Source organism: Numida meleagris, chromosome 9 (assembly GCF_002078875.1).
Source record: "Numida meleagris isolate 19003 breed g44 Domestic line chromosome 9, NumMel1.0, whole genome shotgun sequence".
Classification (NCBI taxonomy): Eukaryota; Metazoa; Chordata; class Aves; order Galliformes; family Numididae; genus Numida; species Numida meleagris.
The window spans coordinates 2084786-2102920 of NC_034417.1; the positions used below are offsets into that span (position 1 = coordinate 2084786).

The 18135-nt window shown below is 49.9% G+C and overlaps 1 long non-coding RNA gene across 15 annotated transcripts in view; it reads right to left on the minus strand.

The window, feature by feature from the left end:
- The window catches only part of LOC110403976, a 120541-nt gene that overhangs the window by 29255 nt on the left and 73151 nt on the right, over positions 1-18135 (minus strand). Inside the window, exon 8 of one of the 15 annotated variants that reach the window (XR_002441982.1) lies at positions 7604-7679. The exons of the other annotated variants lie outside the window; for them this stretch is intronic. This is a non-coding gene — a long non-coding RNA (uncharacterized LOC110403976). The remainder of the gene's footprint in view (positions 1-7603; positions 7680-18135) is intronic. 15 annotated transcript variants of the gene reach the window in all.

Here is an 18135-nt window from a genome sequence, read left to right on the forward strand (position 1 = left end):
ACAGCAGATCCAGCAGTGAGAACATTAATTGCTTTTTAATTATTCCAGTGCTTTTCTTCCGCAGTAGTTGGTAATTACAGGATTCCTGCCTGCCCTCCGGTGGTTAAGGAGGAGAGGAAAACCAAGAGTGTGTCAGCAGAGCACACCCAGGAACTGAGTCTGGCTTACCCCTCAGTGGACAGCAGGAAGCTTCAGAGTTCCCAGCTGATAGAATTGCAGGATTTGTTTCAGATCAGAGATCTGGGTAGGAAAGAGCATACCCTGTTTAGCCCCAGGTTTGGTTACATTTCTGAGTCTCTAAAGAACTGAACCACCTTCATCCTGTCCTGCTGCCCACCATGCTCCAGCTTCAGCCACTTCCAGCTCCGGGAAAAGGGCCAGCCTGCTTCTCAGCACATCATCTGCTATCAAAAACCCTTACAACAAAGGTGGGTGTGCACACCTCTGGGCTTTTTGGAAACATGGAGAAGAGCATGGCAGATCTGATGCTGGGTGCTTGGCTGCACAGCCACCACCAGGTATCACTCATCAGCTGAAGCGAGTGCTATCAGACAGTACTCCATGCCCCCCAGCCTCTCCTCACAATAGTTCGGAGCCAGCACTAGGCAGCAGGTTCAAATACTCAGACCTTCAGCACATCTCCTACATGGAAATCCCACCTAGCACCGCGTGAGAACTGACAGATGCGTGTTGTGAACAGAGAGATAAGCTGTTGAGAAAGACCCATGCTTAACTTTCTGGTTCAGATATCTTCTCTTCCATCCACTCCAGATTCTACTCAGACACTTTGGAAATGGATATTTAAAGATATCATGATCAAAGTGAGGAGGAGGGCAAGGGCAAGGGCAAGAGCACAAGAGTCCCATTAATGGGAAATCAGAATTCAGCTACATTCCTTACGCAAGACAAAGGTGAGATAAAAGCTCTGCGAGGAAAACAACATGGGATCGCAACAGCATTGACTTCCTAAACATCTGTAAGCAGAAAACACGTTCATAGCTTCCATGAGGGAAAGGGCGCCAACTCAGCAGTTTTTGTCTGATAGGTTGATGGGAATTTGAAGCAGCTTCCCCCTATCTCCAGTTATTTCTGGATGTTAAAGGTCCCAGAACAGCTTCTGCTCCTTCCCAGCCCAAATACAAGCACTCAGACACCTGCCTGGGGAGCAGCCTGCTCTCAGTACAGCAGCACATCCTGTAGCAGGGAGGGTGTAGGACAAGTAGCCAGCAGACCTGAGCACAGTTTGCTGTACAAGGAGAGAAGGCTTCCATCTGCACAGCAATCCCACTGGGGCAGCTCAATGCTAGCATGGACATGTTAGCAGCCCTAAGATTTCAGACTCAATTACTGAGAATGCAAAAGAGGTCTGACAACTGAGACACAAGAGCCTCCTTAGGTGCTCATAACCCAAAGACCATAAAGAACATCTTTCATCATCGCTGTTGCTCAGGAAGCTCTAAAAAAGAAACTGCCACCAAGAAGCTTGACAGTGTTTGTGTCCACCAGCAAGTCAGAGCAGCTCTGCTCACACTCACAGCATGATATGCCTTTTTCAGGCTGGGGTAACCTCCCTCCTGTCATTTTCTCTAAGGCAGGAGGCAACTGGCCCAAGCATCAAACCTCCCTGGCCTCAAGCCCCCAGCTTGAGGAGTGAGGAGAGTTCCCTCTGCCCCAGCTTTGGGGTCTGCATGCTGCACTATTAGCCAGGTGCTGGCCCCAAGACTCCTCACTGAAGATGCTGAGCACTGGTGATCCCAAAGCAGCCACAGAATCCTAATAAGTAAACAACCTTAGCCAAGCCTCCTCCAACTGGGCAGGAACTGGTGCTGGTTCCATAAGGCCATTTTTGCTGGCACTGTTGTTAAAGTGCCAGAAAGCAAGTCATGTATTCAGCAGGAGCTCACAGGACAGAGACTATGGAAACGGCATCTCATCCTGCCTTCCCACCCAAGCCCCTTCATGGGAGAAGAAAAGCATCAGACTTTCTAACATGGGAGAAACTAACTTGTGCTATAGGAGCAGAGAGAAGCTCACCATCCACTTGGTGCAGCCAGTCAACAGCCAACAGCTGTTGAACCTCTGTTCAAGAGGTGGGAAGATCTGGGAGCACACACTGTTGGTGCCCACAGGGAGACAGCCAGGCATGCTGTGAACAAGGGGGGCGAATGAACCTCAGGCTACCACAAGGCAGGACCAAACCTTCCCATGGAATAGCAACAAGCAAGTCCCCTGAAGCCTGCAGCAGCACTGCATCCACGACCACTGTGCTATCTGGCCACTAGGGTGTGACAAAACCATATCAAGGGTACACAGATAGCCACACCATTGCCATTTTGGTGCTAAGAAGTAGCAAGCAATTTGGGAACCAGGAGTGAGAAAGCCTTCAGTGGTAATGGTCAACATATACCTTGGACGACTGCAGATAGGAAGCTCATGTTCTTTTGCACACTGCTCTGTTCCCCAAGGACCCAATTCCAAGCCCTCCAAAAAAATCAATGAGATAACAAGGAGATGAGTTGCAGCCAATATGGATTTGTCAAGAGCAAATCACATCAAGCCAATCTATCTTCCTCCTATAACAGGGTAACAGGCTTTCGGCACAGACAGCACTACCTGTCAAACACCTCAGCTTCAGAAAGGCTTTTGACACTGTCCTGCCTGCCATTCCCATAAGCTAGGGAAACGCGGTCTGAAGAGAAACAGTGACAGGACAGGTATAAAAGTGCTCAGATAACCACGTGCAGAGGGCAGATACCAGCAGCCTGCTCTGCCACAAGGGAAGGACTTGCTGATGAACAGGATTTTGTAGGGGTCTGTCATATCCCTGCTCTGTTCAGGGCATTCGCTGCTGACCTGGATGATGGAGCAAAAAGCAAACTTATTAAATGTGCAAGTGACATGAAGGTGGGAAGAACTGCAGGTACTTTCAGAAGACAGGATTAGACTGATGAGATCTCGGTAGCTTGTGACAGCCTGAACTTCATCCTCTTTCCAAGCAGATACAAGGGCCAGGATTTATTTTTTTCTCAGGCAGGAATTACCAGCCTGTCCAAGAACAAGAAAACAAGTTTTCAGGGACTACTGCTTCACTAGCCTCGCGTATCATGAGCTATTGATGCTGCAAGGGGTCTGGCACCTCTTGTTCTTGACCCTATGACAGCGGTGCCTAAGGTCCACACAAAACTAGCAGCACGTTGCATTAGGCTGGCACGCATCCAGGGCATCCCTTCCCAAGCTGCCTGCAAAAAGAATCAATATCAAGCTCAAAGGGCACTGAGAAGGATCAGAAAACATGAATTCCCAGCCCAGATTGCTCTTTATCTACTGCATCACTGTCACCTCGTTGTAACTGGCATATTCACCATCCCCTCCGAGAACAGCAGGGAAGGTGTTCCTACGCCAGCAGCACATCATGCTAATGATGACAGCTGAGCATATACTAGATCTGACCGCTGTGCACACCATACATGTTTCATAATGTTGTCCCAGCTGCCTAAAGGCCTTTCCATCACCAGCTGCACCTAATTCTGCTGTCAGGTGTTCCTCCTCTCCCCAGCTACTTCCCTTTCCATCTTAACCTACGATCACTGCAAGACCAAGCTTGCCACTAGAAGCAATGTGCTACGTTTCTAGCCTTTGGGGAACTGATGCTTGCATCTGTTGTGACCTCTGGGCCTTTCCCTCTGACCTCCAACCCTGCATTTGGTTATCTTGGTGCAAGCTGCTTAGGAACGAGAGCTTGCAGCCTTGGGAACCCTCATGTTCCAGGTAAGTTCATTCACTGCCTGAGTAAGAAAGCAGAGCTTCCATATAAGTGACATTTATTTTCCCCGAAAGAGCTGCTTTCGGCAGCCAATTGCAGAGAAGACTGTAAAGTAGCAATGGATTGATTTGGCTCCTATAGAGGTCACTAATGGGAACGTGATCCAACAGCTAAGGCAGAGGAATAGATAGCAGTGCCCCCCACAGCTGCCTTTGTAGAATGGCACTTCCCTGACACATAACGAGGGAATCCTTCACCACACTCCTTGTGTGTATATCTCCTGGGGGTACAATACTTGCTTTGCCACGTGCTCCAAGAACCCTAAATGGAAAGCAGATGCTTGAAAGGAAAGCAGGACAGGCAGGCTGGGGAAGGAGTCAGTGTAGTACTTCAGGTTCAGAAGCATCCAGTCGGCAGGCAAAACCCTTTTCACTGCCATGGACATGAGCAATGGGTATTGACAAGGCAGATTACACAGAACATCACCCAGACCATGGGCTCTTAGTACCCTGTGGAGCATGACTGAACGCTGTCTTATTCCAAGATAAAGTCAAGAATAAAGTGTTGAAGCAGAAATTAGTGTGACTCAGGGTCATTCCAGGGCAGCTCTCTTCACTGCAAAGGGCAAGACAATCTACATATATGGAACTTGACCAAATTTAAAGAAAGGTCACAGGAGGAGACAAAGCATAAGATGAACTGGCTTGTATTTATTAGACACCAAAAAAGACAGGAGCAAGATCAAGCCATCAAAGGCATTAGCATCTCTGTGGTCAGCATAAATCTGTGAGGATTTGCCATCTCATTGGTACATACCATGGGCTATGAGTGCCTATCTGAACATCCCCCCCCAGGCTAAGGAGAACCACAGCATCTGACACCCTTGGATCAGCCAAGCGAGGCCCTGTGGCCTGCCACTGCATTTCCTCCTTCAGGAGAGCTTGGTTATTACTGCTGCACACTTAACAGTACCAGAAAGCCTATGAAGTTTGTAACTGGACTGTCATCACTTCTGTCGCTCACATGGATGCCAGTGCCACAAGGGTGGCCTAGATCACTGCCAAGATCAGCTTGCAGCTAGCAGACCACAATGGAAGCTGAATGCAAGACAGAAAATATGTAAATTCACCACAGAAACTGTATTCTGAGCGCTGAAAGCCAGCGGTTAGTGATGCTATTGGCACAGTCCGTTCAGTTCTTAGCTTACACCTCCTTGCATCCCCTGTTGCCTTTAAGCTACCGTGTCAGAGAACCTGTGATCAACGCTTTCTATCAGCACCGGGATCTCGGATCACCCCAGCCTGCAAACAGTGCCAGCACCTCAGTTATTCACACCTTTCGTCACCTCTCAGCTAGTCTGCAGCAGTGTGGCCGGCCTTACCTTGAAGCCCGCAGCGTGCAGGGAGCTCCAGCAGCAACACGCTCTGCATTGCTAACTGCCGGCTAATCCTGTTAGCACCACCACAGCAGGCTGGTGCCCTGCCTACAGAGATCTAGGAGAAATCAGCCTCACAGCCTCGGCCCTCACTTCCCCACGGATTCCCTGGCAGATCTAAGGCTGCCTTCCAGGATGCAGCGCTGGCCACGGTGCGCTCAATCATCACAGAGCACCTCTGTGCCTCACACAAGGGCTCTCATCCACACACAGCAGCCAGCCCGGTCCCCCCGGTGAACACAAGTCATCATAAACACTTCCTGCTGCAAACAGCTGGGCTTCTTTGGGCTACCTAATCTAACAGAAATACACCATGGCATGTGGATGTAATGGAAATTTCTTGGAACACAGTACTGTGCTGCAGGCACTTAACCCTGGAAGGAAACTGAAGCATCCAGACCCTGACGCATTCGCTGTAATGCACTACTCAAAGGTGCTCAGATGTGCTCCCTGAGAGCACAGGAAGCTCTGGCTACTGACAGCACTAGCAGCAGAGAGCTGGCATGCTCTTGGTCAGCCTGCTCGTCTGCTTCACGTTAGCACGGCAGCTGCTTGGTTCAGCTGGAACAGGATAAATGTTACACACGTGAAAAGGAGAAGAGGGCTCTCCAATTCAGGCAATGACTGTCGCAGCATAAAGTAACAGAAAGAGATTCTGTTTGTGCTTCTGCTGAGATCATACAATTCCCCTATGGCTTAGTTTCCTCATCTTAAAGACAAGGATAACTCTGCTCACCTATCAATCTGATACTTGCATCAGCTGGGAAGAATAAAGGTCTGGTCCCAAGAGGTTCTGATTCACTCCGCTGAAGGTGTCGTATTCTTTTAAGACAAGTTAATGGGAGTTCTGGTAAAGAGCAATCTACTTTGTTTGGATGTGCTGGAAGACATGACTTACAAAGAAAGGCAGCCTCGATGCCTCATCTTGCAGATTCCCAAACATCACTGTGGGCCTTTTCCTTACCTGCCTCTGCCAATTTCCACCATGAGCTGGACTGCCTTATTAGCTTCACTTCAAGGCATCTCCACACGCTCCAAGCTCATCCCAGACTACATAAGCACCAGTCAGTGAAGGCAGAGAGCCATTAGTACTGCAGCACTGATATTGCTGCTGTCTGCGCCGGAATTAATGCAGCTCAGACACAGCACAATGAAAATATTGACTTTCTAGCTAATCAAACCAGATTCCATGAAAGCTACAACTTCAAACCTCAAAAAAATATCCATCAAGGATTCATAAATATTTGAAAGTGCCAGACTGATTGCATCTGGATTACTGCAGCGGGAGGGGCTGAGGTCAGGCTGAGAAGGAGATGGACTAGACAGCTTCTTAGACCTTGATGTCATGCATCTCCCTGCACCACCAGGACAGCACAGACCTTGGCCTCCCATGAAGCATGACAGCTATATCCCAGAACTATGTTATCTATGCCAGTGCAGCTCTACTGACCTCAGGGCGCCCAGCCTGCAGGTAGGATGCACCATCCCAGCTGCTGGGACCATGAAGAAGACTGGAAGCCTAAGAACAAACTTGGTTGCTCAGTTTCTGACTCTGGAATCAGAAAACAAAACAGGCCAGCAGAATTTGTGTGAATTTGATTTCCCTCTCAAGTCTTCAGCCTCATCAGTAAGGTTAGCATGACGTAATGGGGTGGGGGAGAGGGGGGAGAAGAAGAAAAATGACAAAAACCCTCCTGAAGAAAAATGCAGACTTGGAATTGAAGTCTTCTGCGAGTGCCTCCCTCCTGTCAAGCCAGCTGGCATTCCCACCCCCAGCCAGGTGGGTCACCACGTCCCCAGAAAGCATCAGCTGGCCTCCTGGGAAAGCAGGCCGTTTGTCACTCCACTAGCCAAGTCCTCTCATCTGCTTGCTATCCAGCCAGCCAAGGACAGCTTCATTTTCTTAACGACTTTTCCAAGGAAAACAAAATCCAGACAAATGTGCAAGATACGACGAGTCAAGATGCATTCATGATACCTCACCCAAAGAGAAACTCCCACTGCTTAGAATCAGGGACTCAGAGTGGTTTGAGTTGGAAGGGACACTAAAAGGCCATCCAGTCCAACTCCCCTGCAGTGAACAGGGACACCCACAGCTCCATCAGGCTGCTCAGAAAAGAAACATACATAAAAGAAAATTCAACTGCCAGTTCTAACTTAGAGGAGAGAGGGAATTTCTCTCTCTTTAAAAAAATAAATAAATTATTTTTAAAGAAGAATGCGGGATAAATAACTTTAGCTGAGCTGCAGAAGGCAGTTTGCAAAGCCATTTCAGGCTGCCCTTGTCCTCCAAGTCTCTGGAGCCACATTCGTATGCAAGAGAACATGGAGAGAACATAACACAAAGTCCTCTCTTGTGAACTGTATATTCATCTCTTGAAGCCAAGAGGAGAAACAAATCTTACCCTGAAACACAACACTCTCCTTCATTAGCAACTGATGTGAGAAGAGAGTCCCAGATGAACTGGAGGAGCCACACTCCTGCAAGGACTGTGCAGACACAAATCAGATGGGGACTGAGGCAGGTAAGCAGGGGAAAGAGGTCCAGAGGCAGAAGCTGACTCTTAGCTAGGGCAGAAGGGGAAGATGCCAGCTCTGGCTGGGCAAAGCAGCAGTGTGCCCGTGCAGTACGTGGTGCCTGATGGTCTGCAGGGGAAGACAGCAGGAGATTCAGGGAGAGATGGATGTTCCGAAATCAGTTCACAGTAATGTCAACCTCAACCTCCAAAAATGTTTTAAATTCTTCCAAAATCCCATTTAGATGCATTAAAGATGATCTGCATGGTTCTGAAGCTAAAAGTTACATTTTCAAGGTCCTTCCTTGGATTAGTCCATAGCACTGGGGATGGGGGTCCAGAAAGGAGCAATTCCACGCAGTGCTGATCTCCTCACACTATGCTTCAATGACATCAGCTTAACCCCAAGTAAAGATGCCAGGGGCCTGAGGCAGGGCTGCAATTCGGCTCTGGGCATTTGCAGTGCCAGAGTGTGGGGTTCCTATGCCACCAGGAAGCAGCAGACATGCAGAGGCTGCCCTGCCCTCCCCACCAGGTCAGGTTCTTCTCCACCACGCCGCCCGCACTACACATCACTTCTTGCCATCGTCCACATCCTTGCTCCCAAGGGGGCAATTGTTTCTTCCCATGAAACAGAGGCCAAGGCTGAAACTTACTCTTCAGTTTAAGTAATAGTCACTTAAAAAAAAAAAAAAAAGCTGTACTCTGAGTTTGCTCATGTAAATCAATGGCATGCTAGCAGATGTACCAAATATCCCCCAAAGTGCATGTGTCAGTGTATTTCTTTCTTCAGAGATCATTAATGGCTCATGACCAAGGTCAGGAGTCAAGTCTAAGACCTTGCTGCGGATATCAAGGAGAGCCCTTGCAGTGACACAGAGCACAGCCTGCCCGGCTAATAGACTCACAGGAACTCCATTCCCAGACCTCATCCATCCCCCAGCTTATAAATAATAAATTGCCATTTTAAAGCTGCTCTCTAGGAAGAACTTCCTGAGCCCTTTCCACCCTTGGAGACGGTAAACATAGAAAAGATTGAAACGCACAGTGGATTAAAATCATTGCGACTAAAATTGCTTCAGCAGGAGAATAAAAGCAAAGCACAGTGCCAAAGTGTCCTGGACAAACAGAGGCTCTGGCTGGGCCACGAGCAGCCCCCGGCAGGAAGGGCCCCCAGTCACCACGGGGACGATGCCGGCACCACGCTCCATCCCGCTCCGCACTCTTGGTCTCCTCCGAGGCTCCGGAGCAGATGGTGGGCTGCGAGCACAGGGAAGCAGAGACTGGTGAAATGCTGCATGTAAATAAGGCTGCTAAACACTCTTGTTGTGACTCGGCAGCAGCCAGGGAAGGCTATTAAGGGGCTGCTGCAGGCAAACGGTTAGCCAGCAGTAATGAGCAGGCTACGAGTGACTGATTCCATGTCAAGGTTGGGCGGTATCGATCAGAGATGTACGGCTGCAGCCCTGCCACTTCACAAAAGATGCGAGCTGATGGATTGCCTGCAAGGCCCACATCCACACAGAAAGGCATGGGAGCACGGTGTCCTCAGCGAGCGGGACGGCACCGTGACTTCAGAGCCATCCTGAGGTGCAGACTTCTGCCCGTTCCCAGAAGCAAACAAGGATACTCCTTTTATTGCTGTTTCAGGTGCATCTTTTCATCACTAATATGCCTGGGTCTAGAAGCAGAAAACTGGGATAATATTTCCTCAAAGGGCTTTTTTTTAGCATGGCTACAACAGCACGGCAGTGTCCAGGGAGAGAGGAGCAGGAACAACATCCCTTTGGATCACATTACCAAGGCGAGAAGTGGACAGGTTGGGGCTGCAAAGGGGGGGGAGGATACCAACACTTGGGGGAGAAGAACATCCCCACTCGTGGTGCTACCCAGGGCACCATATCCCAGCTCAGTTTGCAGGGCCTGGGGTGGGGAGGGCTGAGATGGAGGATCTGCCCAGGATCAGCCATGAGAGCAGTCACCAGTGGCTATGGATTTGCTCGGGTGTCCTGTCCCCTTCTGCTCTTCCATCCCTCCTTGGCTCACACCCTCGTGGCTATGGATTTCTCTGGGTCTCCTGCACCACTCTGCTCTTCCATCCCTCCTTGGCTCACACCCTCGTACTGCCTGAAAAGACTAGCAACAGTCACAGCTCTAGCACTATTTAAAGGCTGCCTTGAGGACTAGAAGTTAATTTTAAAACTAACTGACCTAAGCTCTCTGCCATACTACCTCAGGAGGAGACTGGGAGGGTGGGAGCGCTGCTAATGCCTGCCTAAAGAGCATGTGTTTTACCTCCCAGCTCTTATTTCTCATTATTAATGTCAAGGTTTTTTAACAAAATTTGTCTTGGTCAATTAACTCAGGCAGGGTTGCTTGTAACATTCCAAATAAAGCCAGCCACATCCTGCGCTCAGAAAGATGAGGGAGCAGCTCAGGAAGCAGGGGATGACAAGGGCAAGGCATGACTCACGGCAGCCCGCGCCGGGCCGAGGACGCCCAGGCACCAGCAGCTCCCACTTCCCCACACACTGAGGGTAGGACCTCCTGCTGTCAGGGAAGATGAAAAGCCTGTTTGGAAGAATATTTGCCCAACAGATTTATCACAATAAAAGCATGCTACAGTTCACAGAGATGCTTCTGATAGCGCCGTGGCAAAATAAAAATAGAAGAGGAGTCCCCTTCTCATTGAAAGATGTTACTTTTGCATCAAAATGCCTCCCGCGCTGATCTGTACCGAATTCAGCCACAGCTCGAGGAAGAGTCAGACACGCTGTTGCAATCGGAGGCCTCCCAGCCTTGCATTTAGTTAAGAGTTGCATTGTGGAAATGAGGGCTGGCACACACTTCTCACTAGTCACTGCTGCTCTGCAGTGGGTCCCTTCTCCTTGACTGGATAGCCACTGCTGTGTAACTGGAAGGCAGTGACCGCTGGCACGTAAGAAATATGCGTGCACAGCTGGATGAATCCCTCGCTGCTGAATGAGCCCAGTTCCCCTCCACGCGGGCTTCGGGCGGGCCCCAGCTGCAAAGCATTGCTCCTACAGGAAAGCGTCGAAATGTCAGTCTCAAGAACTTCGTATGCAAAAGAAAGGATTCGTTCCAGGGAAATGTGGTCAGTCAGAAATGAAGCTTTGACTATTAGAATTTCACCTCGGCTGAAACAAACTCTCAAGTTCAGCTCAAATTTAGGGTGCTCACGGAAGCTGCGTTTTCACATAAATAGAAGTGATAGTACAAATTAGCAAGGAAGGACTTCCAAAAGCCACCATCTGAACTCCCCACTCTTCCTGAGGAACGCACTCACAGTGTATTTTTTGCCACAGGAATGATAGCACATGTCATTTCCAACGAGAACACGCACAGGGCTCACCAGCACCTCAAATCAGAAGCACGGACGGCGCAGGCACTCCCCAGCAGCGCCTGGAGCTAGCGCTGCCTCCAGCCTCCCTGCAGGCCTTCCTGGGCACATCAGCTGCTAATGAAGAGCTGGTAACGAGCACTCCTGGGGGACGGGCCCACGCTGCGTGGGCGGGCAGAGCTGGCTGCCCTGTCACCCGTGCTGCCAGATGCAGAGGGACGACTGCGGCGCGTCCCACCGAGGTGCTGGGTCTCGGTGCGGCAGCTCGCAGTGCACAGACGAGCTGGAAGCACCGCGGCTGAGTCCTGGTGCCCTCTTGCAGCCTGGTCATCTCTGTGACCCGTACCCCATGCCAAGAACAAACCCACACACCACCGGATCAGCAAAACACATTGGTAAAAAGGGCAGCTCCTGTCTGCACCAGAAACACATGAAAGCTGCAGCTAATGATAATGAAATGCCAATCTCTGACCCAGAAGCACAGAAAGATTACTGCTTTGATTTACAATACAAACTAGAAAGTGAAGAAAAGCTGGACTGATTTCTAATCACTCATGGAGTTTTAAATTTGTTTGCTATTCATTCAAAAACAAGGGAATCACACACAGCTGAAAGCCCCTGAGCTGCTGCTAGGCAGGCCCGGAAGATGAGCTGGAAAAAAGGCAAGGTAGCACCCATTTTTAAGAAGGGTAGAAAGGACAACCCAGGGAACTACTGACATGTCAGCCTCACCTCTGTGCTGGGGAAGATCGTGGAGCAGATCCCCCTGGAAGGAGGCACACGGAAGAGAGGGAGCTGCTATGAGAGAACTAGCAAGGGCAGGTCCTCCTTACCAACACAGCGGCCTTCTATGATGGCACAACAAGAGCCACTGATGTCATCTGTCTGGACTTCTGTAAGGCCTTTGACACAGTCCCCCACAACATCCTTCTCTCTGAACTGGGAAGATGGAGTAGATGGGAGGACTGTTCGATGGACAAAGAACTGGCTGCAAGATTGTACCCAGAGAGTGGTGGTCAATGGCTCAATGTCCAGGTGGAGATCAGTGACAAGTGGTGTCCCCCAGGGGTCAGTCCTGGCACCGGTGCTCTTTAGTATCTTCACCAATGACATCGACAGTGGCATGGAGTGCACCCTCAGCAGTTTGCAGATGACACCAAGCTGTGTGGTGAGGTGACATGCCCGTGGGATGGGATGCCATCCAGAGAGACCTGGACAGGCTGAGCAATGGGCCCGGGGGAACTTCATGGGGTTCAACAAAGCCACGTGCAAGGTGTGTACCTGGGTCATGGCAACCGCCATTGTCAGTACAAGCTGGGAGGCATAGGGATAGAGCACAGCCCTACCAAAAAGGACTAGGGGTACTGGTGGATGGCAGCTGGACATGAGCTAGCACTGTGCCCTCGCAGCCCAGAAAGCCAACCTTATCCTGGGGGCATCCAAAGCAGCGTGGGCAGCAGGGCAAGAGGGGGATCTGCCCCTCTGCTCTGCGCTGTGAGACCTCACCTGGAGCACTGCGTCCAGGTGTGAGGTCCTCAGCATAGGAGAGACATGGAGCTGTCGGAGCACATCCAGAGGAGGGCCACAAAAATGGTCTAAGGGATGGAACACCTCCCTACGAGGACAGGCTGAGAGCTGGGGCTGATCAATTTGGAGAAGAGAAGGCTCTGAGGTGACCTGATAGTGGCCTTTAGTATCTAAAGGGGCTGTGAGAAAGAAGGGGACAGGCTCTTTATCAGGGTCTGTTGGGGTAGGACAAGGGGAAATGGATTCAAACTACAAGAGGGGAGATTTTGATTGGATACAATAAGTTTTTTACGCTAAGGGCAGTGAGGCACTGGCACAGGTTGCCCAGAGAGGCAGCGGTGCCCCATCCCTGCAGATACCAAGGTCAGGATGGGGGGCTCTGAGCACCCGATGGAGCTGTGGGTGTCCCTGTACATTGCAGGGGGTTGGACTAGATGACTTTAATGGTCTCTTCCATCTCAAATGACTCTGTGATTTCAAGCTAAGAAACATCTAAAGGAGGCTGGGCTGTGTCCATCTAGCAGCCCAAGACAGGAAAGTTTCAGAGTGACCTTTCCACAGTGAATCCAGCTTTGGGCTGCCCCTGGCTAGCCAGCTCTTGGCAGCACAGCCCACTGCACTGTACTACAGCAGCCAGCCAGCTCCCTGCACATGTGCCTTGGGGCACAGCAACTCATCTCACAGGCCCTAGTCAGAAAGCAAGCGCAGCCCCCCCGACCCAGTGGTGCAGACAAGAGCAGCCTCCCAGGCTAGCACGGGTTTCTCTGTGATGTCAAGTGCTGCAGATCAGAAACAGGATCGATACCACACTCTCCTGCAAAACCAGCTCTGCACTGAAGTTACTGAATTGATGCTGACTAGAAACAGAAGTAAACCTGACCCCATTGATTTTCATTTTCCAAGCAAAAGCAGAGAGTCGGGAGACTAGTGGTGCCAAGAGTGAAAGACTAATTTGGCGGCAGGGTTAATAATTATTTCATACTTAACTTCCATGTTCTTGATCCCACTGAGATTCAAGATTTCTCTGGGCCCACATATTTGTATAAAGTTTTGCATGCATTTAAATGACTGTGGGATCTAAGCCCAAGTTGTTACTAAGTACTAGGTAAGCAAATTTGCTTAATAGGAATTTTAATTTGCCATTATCCTTTTAAAATGTATTTGTTCTCCGCTAAATAGTAATAAATTGGCCTAACATTCATATTTCTTTAGCATCTTGGAGGCATCTCAATACATTTTACCAACCACAGCAGCCCAGAGAGGCTAGATAACTGACACGGGTAGGTCTCACAGGACCTGGTTAGAAGATGGGCTCTTTACTGCAGAAAGCTAGAATTGCTCACTAACATGTTGAAAAATGTATTTTTAGTTCCAAGCGGGAGGGGAGAGGTGCAGGAGCTGTACAAGAAGAGTTTAAGCTGCCGATAAGAAGAAATCCTTCAGCACATTTTTCTACCCTGCCCACCTACCCTCTCCCCACCCTCACGCCCCAGAGAAACACAGAACAAGCCCAATCCTTTTAGAGAAGCCGATGCAGCCTTGCACACCTGAGCTTTGGCACACAGGGACTCAGGCTGGTGCCTTCACTGCTGCTTTTATCAATGCCACCGATTGTCTCCCCAGCACGACACCAGCTCCACACCGCACTCAGAGACGCAGCAGAGCCCTGTGCACAGCCCAGGCCTGCCGGCATCTGGCACTGGTTTCAACAGCCAAGGACCAACAGGGACTCCAAAGCTTTAATCCTGGGGGTTACCTGCTTCCCAGAGCTCCATCCTACCTCCCATTCTCTCCCCAGGAGCAGAAGGGTGTTATCCCCCGAGAGGCTGAAGAGGTGACAGACACCCATCTCCAAACCCTCTCTGTTTTGGCACTCCTTCATGTCCCACAGCATGTATCACAACCCTGTGCAATGCACAAAGAGGCAGAGGGGCTGGGCCAGGCTGATGCAGGGAAGCCATGCCACCTCTCCTTCCAACAGCCACATCCCAGCCACATCACTCTTCCTTCTCTCTCCACCAAACCAAGCTGTTCATCAGAGTGTAGCTGAATGGTAATGAAGCACTTGGTGGAAATAGATTTTTTGTTCCGCCTGGTTGTGGACTGCTGGAGACAGAGGTCATTAGCTATGCATCACTAGCAAGCAGCCGTTCCCTCATTAGCAGGCCGCTCGTCTACTCCATCCACCTACATCATTGGATCAAGAGAGTGTGCCCAGCCATTATTGCCCTCAGTAGAAGCTCAGCATAATTAGCCTAGGAGAAATACAGGTTAAGAGCATGAACAGCTCTGCAGCTAACACGGTTTTGCTAAGTCATGATTTTATGAGTTCAGGGAATTGCCTGCCCTCGGGTCCTGGAGTCTTAGGCACGGCACTTAACCCACCTGTCGGGATCGACTGAAGAAGATGGGCTGCTTCTAATCCTCACGGCTACAGGAGGGAAGAGCCGCTCCTCAAAGGGCTGCCAGCCAGATGGATAAGGTTACACTTCCTTTTCTTTAATTCTTCGAGACATATCCTGAGACACTGGCAAGCTCACCTTGCAGCCTATTTCTAGCACAGGAGACCCTGAAAACCCCATAAGGGAAAACGGCTCCAGGGGTTGCTCCCGATGCGGGGCGGCCTGGGGCCATTGCGCGATGGGCGCGCAGCCTCCTGGAGGTGGTAGCATTGCAAACAGGGTCACAGAAAGGCAGAAAGAAGGAAAAGCCTTAGGAGTAAGACAACTTGCATCATTCTGATAAAATTCCCTGCAAACTGCTTGAAGAAATTTAATTATTTACACGGAGAAATGACACAGAGCTGCGCTGAAGGCCTTTTCGATAGCATTGTTCCTGCAGGCTTCCCTCTGCCCCCTGCAGTAGCAGATGGCTCACTCTCCGGATGGAGGCCAATACATAATACAGACCTTGCCTATCTTACTAGAACAGAGAAAAAAAAATTCATCAAAGCACTGCTTGCCACCAAGAAAAATCAATTTTCATTTAAATCCAGACATTTCAGAAAATACTAATATCGCGTACACTGTTCAATCGCCATTCAATTTTTTAAAACGAAACAAAGCATTCTAAAATGCCTTGTTCAAAATGACTTTTCCAAACAAAATCATTGTTTTTGTGTTTCAGAATTACTGGCAAGCTGCAAAGGCTGAAATAGAAATGAAATGTTTAATTTTGGAAGAACATATGCTTCATCAGAATTTTTAACGTTCACTTCAGAGCTGAAGGAAGAACTGATGCTGCAGACCCTCTTGTCAAGAGGGAAGCTCTCTTCTTTCCCAGTCCTAATGTTGATCGCTTCTGTTCAGCCTTAACAAGGTGCAGAAATACTTTTTGCTTCCCCCTGTGAGGGTGGTGTGCGGATTCCTGTTAAATCGCTGCTGTGCTCCACCCCGGAGGCAGCAGTGGTTCAGCCCTCTGCAAACCCTCTGTGTCATGTGCGAAGGGCTTTGGCTCTGGAGCTGACAGTGGCACGGTGACAGCAGCCTCCTGCCACGGCTGGCCAGAGCAGCGAGCAATAGATCAACATTCCTGTCGCACTCGCTGTCACTCGCCGGCCGTTAGCGGGCAAAGTGATGGATCCGCCGGGACTGAATTAATTGAATCCCCATTCTACGGGCACTCTCCAGAGACAGAAGTTGGACTGAGCGATCCGTGTCTTTGGCACAGGAACGTAGCTTTTGCTTTACAGTACCTCTTTCCCAGAATATGTTTAAAAGTGATTAGCAATTGGCACATAACGAACTGACAGGAAGCTTCGTTGCCTGTACCCAAATCCACGGGCAGCACATCTCCTCTGCCCTGCATTCACCGGGACTGGGAGAGAGCAGGGAAAGGGGCACCGTGGGCGACCTGCCCTCCCAGACCAGTCCTGGGACAACCTGGCAGAGCCAGCTTCTGCCACTGCACGCCAGCTCCTTTGGCTTCTTCCCTACCACTGCTGGAAAAGAACCAATGGGCAATTAACGCCCATCTGCACAAGTAGGACCGAGGCGTCCACCAGCCTCACACGGGCCACGGGCGGGAGAAGGGAATTCTCTGCCAGAGCAGGTGAAGAAATCCACGCTTGGCTCAATGTAAGCCATTCCAACCTTCTCAGTGGGGGAAGAACCAAAGGGTTTGCTGTTCCTGTCCCGCTGATCACCAGAGTTAACGGGCTTTTTGCGGAGGAAGAAAGGCATGTGGAAAAGGGAACACTTGAAATGGAACGGACAAGAGAAATCCTGCCCAGTGCCCTCCTGGTGGGAGCTCTGTGCTCGGAGCAGGCCTCCTTTCTGAGCAGCACATGCGAAGGCATGGGGACTCACACGGCTCAGCAGCATCAGAGGTCCCTGGAACACGTGGACGTTAGGCATGCTCTCAGGGGACAAACAGCTTCTGAGTCATTTCACAGCCTTCAAACGTGGGGTTTGGGCACTGGGTAATGAAGAGATGCGGAAAAAAGCCTTGAAAACATTGAGTTTTTCATCTTTTACCGAGGTGGCGTGGGAAGGGGTGGGATTGTGCGTCTCGGTGGTAGAGCAATTCATGAGGCCCACAAGCTTGCCTGAAAGGAGGCAAGGCAGTCCTAGAGAGATCAATCACAATTTTATCTACCCTTTTCAAGTTCTCATTTCTTTTTATCCCATACCGCCAGATAAAATCTCTGCCTCAAACATGGGTAAGGAGATAGAGCTTCATTATATTATTCCAAAAACATTAGATGCTGTAGGCTTTGCCCTTTTATGAGTTCACTTTGCTGGCACTCCCCTCTCTGCCCCCCTAGATCTCTTCCCTTTAATATTTTTTTCTCTCCAAGCCAGAACAACAGGCACAAAACTAATTATGTGATATTTCAGATCCATGTTGTGTTAATGGCACCAGATCGCGTGTGACATTTCCGACTTGTTAGACTATTATTCTCGCTTATTGTTATCTCTGCCGCTCTGAATACAGGCTCAGGGCTTTATATCCCCCCCATGCACCAGGCTCCCACCCCTTTTTCCCTCTCTTGTTCTCATTTATCAGCCTAGGAGGATCTGTGGAATATTAAACTGGGCCATGCTGGATTGCTCTGCTCGTTGTGGGCACAGGTGGAAGGGAAGGTAGAAATGGTGAAGTAGAAAAAGACAGGGGAAAACAAATGTGGACAGGGATTTATGGGGAAGAGCCACAGTAGCAGGAGCCTGCCTGGGGGCATCACTGACTTCAAGTGGAGTTGTGTCAGGCTGTGAGATAGTGCCCATCCCTCAGGTGTCCTTCCAGTGAGGAATGGCATTCTCACCTGGCTTGCATTCCCCAGGGATGGATGGGATGCCATGAAGGACCCTTCCGATGCAGCTTCATCTCCCAAATACCTTGCTTGAAATTCCAAACTGTTGCTTCTGCTTAGACCTGTGGAACAGCCCTTAGGCTGTGCAGGCAGTGTACTTCCCCGTCTTGAGCTCCTGGGCTACTACAGGAGATGACAGCAGGGGAAAAAACACCCCTGTCTTTAACAGAAGACAGGCTGGTGGGTCACATCGTATCTATGGCTTCTGTTGCTGACCATAAA